We start from the raw sequence: 3,252 nt of genomic DNA, 5'->3' as shown, positions 1-3,252 counted from the left end.
TTCATTATTGGTCCAAAAAATATGAGACCAATTTCATTTTTCTCCTTTTAATTTCTACTTTCTAAAAATGATTTTTAATATTTTTTATTTTATCATTTGATAATTTTTAGGTATTTTCTCTTTTCTGGTTATTTTTAATTCATTTAAAATAGTTTTTGATATCCAAAAAATATAAAAATATTTTTCCAACCTCTTTAAATGATTATAGATCTATGAAAAATATTCTCATCAATTTATTAATTGATTTGAGATTTATTTGAGATTTTAGTTCAATTAGGTTATTTTTATGCAATTTTAATTGATTTAGAATAGTTTCTGACTTCTAAAAATGCTGAAATTTTTTGTCAAACTTTGTTTGATCTTGTTGAACTTGGGATAATTCACTTGGACTTTTCAAAGTTGATTTGAAGTGAGTTTGAAGTTTGACCTTTCTTTATTATTTTAATTCAAGTTTTATTTTAATATTGAAAAATACCAAAAATATTTTATTTGTTTCTTGACTTCTAATCTTCATTTTGCTTCTGTTTTCTATTGTTTGACCTTGATCTTCTCTATCTTTGGTTAATGCTTGTTGATTATCTTATTCCATTTCTATTAATGTACTTTAATTCTTCATCATCATCTTCTTCTTCTTCTTTTTCTTTTTTGATCAATGAGTTAAAGATTGGTGGTTAGCATTGATACATGGAGGTTTAACCTTCCTTGATTCAAATCTAATTCATCTTGATCATGGATCAAGTGAATGGCTTTGCATTAAGGATAGGTTGCTTCCTAAATCATGCAAAGAACCTAAATCAATACAAGATCATTTCTCGTCTTCTTTTTGGCATGGCAAGTTGTAGGAGTTTGATTCACTAATCAAAATCTCTAACTTGTGTTGTTGCCTACATTATTATTGACCGGCCTCAGATAGTTATGACTTCTACATAAGTCCAATTACGATTGCTTAACATAGCGCTAAATTGCCTTATGGCACACTAACTCTAACACTAACCATTAACCATTAACATTTAATTCTTCCTTTTTACATTTATGCAATTTACTATTCTTGTACATATTATTCATTTTCTTTTTCCCTTTGCTCACTTGAGCACATGTTTATGTTAATGCAATTTGCCTTTTGCTCACTTGAGCACATAATTGTGTATATATTATTGTGCTTGTGTTTTGTTTTGATTGTTGTGGACCAAATGCAAAAAATGGACAAATGGACTTAGTTTCTAGGACATTCCTTATGCAAAATGGAGTAAAATGCCTAATGTTGAAGATGGATTAGAAGGACCAAATCTCTAAACTCACTCTTGTCCATTCTTGATTTGCTTCATATAACTTTTTGATGTTGTGTGCTTTTGTGCTAGGGAATCCTATTTGAGCCAAATTGAAGAACCATTGCCATGTTCGTCCAAAGTGAAAGATACAAGAGTCATTGAGGATCTTCTAAGAACTTGCTTGATTAATTTTATTGCTTGAGCTTACACTTATTTTGCTTGCATATTCCAAAGGATGGGAGCTACTTGGATCATCAATATGATCTCAAGAGAGGAACTCCATTTGTGGTCTTGTTTCTTATCCTTCATCTCTTGTATGATTAGGACCTTAGCCATTCTTCTTCCTCCCTCCACTCTAACCCAAGCCAAAACTTTTTTGCAAACATTAGAAACCTAAGCATTATGCTTTTGATTTCTAAACTTTCTTTTCATAACGCTTATTTTGAATTGAATCTTTAAGTCAACTTTGACCATATTTTGTAAATACTTTCCATTGGTAAATATAACCCATTCAAATACTTTTGTGGTTCCAATGGCCACTTTCTTAATCAAAAACTTTTCATAACATTTAGCTATTTGGGTTGAGTTATCCTTGAGGTAGATATAATACTCACCTATATCCTTAGTGATGGACAATGAGTCTTCTATGCTTATTATAGGGTTAACCCCTCACTAGCATGTTGAAGCTATCCTCACATGGTGGATTTGTGGTTTTTAGGTTGAGTTTTCTCCCTTGGATAACAAAAGACCTTAAGGCTTTTGGACCAATCAACTCACCAACTTGTTTTGAGATTTTTACCCCGAACTACGAGGTTTTGATCCTAATCTTTTTTAATATGGTACGTAGGCAATGGGTTTATCCATCCAAACATAAAATGTAAATAACTTGTATATTCTCTTCAATCATGTTTGCACAAATAAATTTTCACAAAAATACCAACCTTACAACAAGTGTGAAAAGGGCTCCCTAGGAGTACCTAGGATGTTTTGGGTGCTTAAAACCTTCTCATTGCATAACCAACCCCCTTACCCCGATCTCTGACATTTTTACTAGTTTTTGATTCGATAAAACTTTTAGGTTTTTGTTCGCTTTCTAACCATTCCTTTGGATAAATAGAAGTGCGGTGGCGACTCGACTTGTATGGCTTACCTTGGATTTAGTCAATATCTATAATGGTAACGAATACCCCACTACAGAAAAGTGGCGACTCTGCTGGGGATCCTTGCCTAGTGGGTTTGGCCTACTTTTCATATTTGTTGTATTATATTGTATATTATTTTTGTGACATATTTTTGTGCAATTTGGGATTACTGTATTGTATGTAATGATTGAATTGCTTGAATATTAATTCCTTGTATGCTTGGTGATCTTTGTGAGATGAGTTCTATACCCGAACTCGAGTGCAATTAGGATAGGAGAATGGCATAGTCTTGTCAACTTGTGTGGAGTTATTCCTTAGCAAGTTGACTTGCAAGCCCATTCACTTGGTGGAGGTCATGTTGGGATCAATAATGTCACACGAGTAGTCGTGGTTAGACATTACTCTTTCCAATATAGACCTTAGAAGCCAAGGACCTTAGTTTACCAAGCCCATCTTGGCCTATTTCTTAGGACGTAGTGCGAAAGTCGTTCAAGTGTAAGATTTGATACGATTGCTACACGATACTACACTCATAAGAGTCTCTCTTGAGAATATTTTTGGAATACGAGTAGTCGTTTATCCGATAATATCCAAAAGATGGGATAATGACTATGGGAACCTCTTGTAGAACATGTTTGGCAGGTTTAAACCCTAGTACACTCCCTTTGGGTGGTTCTTAACTGAGACTCCATGCTCGTGACTTGCAACAAACCCTTGATTCATGGTTGATCCGTTCTTGTATCCTTAATATCAATGGAACTTGGGTGTTGATAAGGTGTAAACCATAATCCACCAAAATGGATGATTGATATTAAGGATGACATTATCCATCCCATGAACTT

Source organism: Lathyrus oleraceus, chromosome 7 (genome assembly GCF_024323335.1).
Source record: "Lathyrus oleraceus cultivar Zhongwan6 chromosome 7, CAAS_Psat_ZW6_1.0, whole genome shotgun sequence".
NCBI classification, from domain to species: Eukaryota; Viridiplantae; Streptophyta; class Magnoliopsida; order Fabales; family Fabaceae; genus Lathyrus; species Lathyrus oleraceus.
This window is presented reverse-complemented; position numbering follows the sequence as displayed.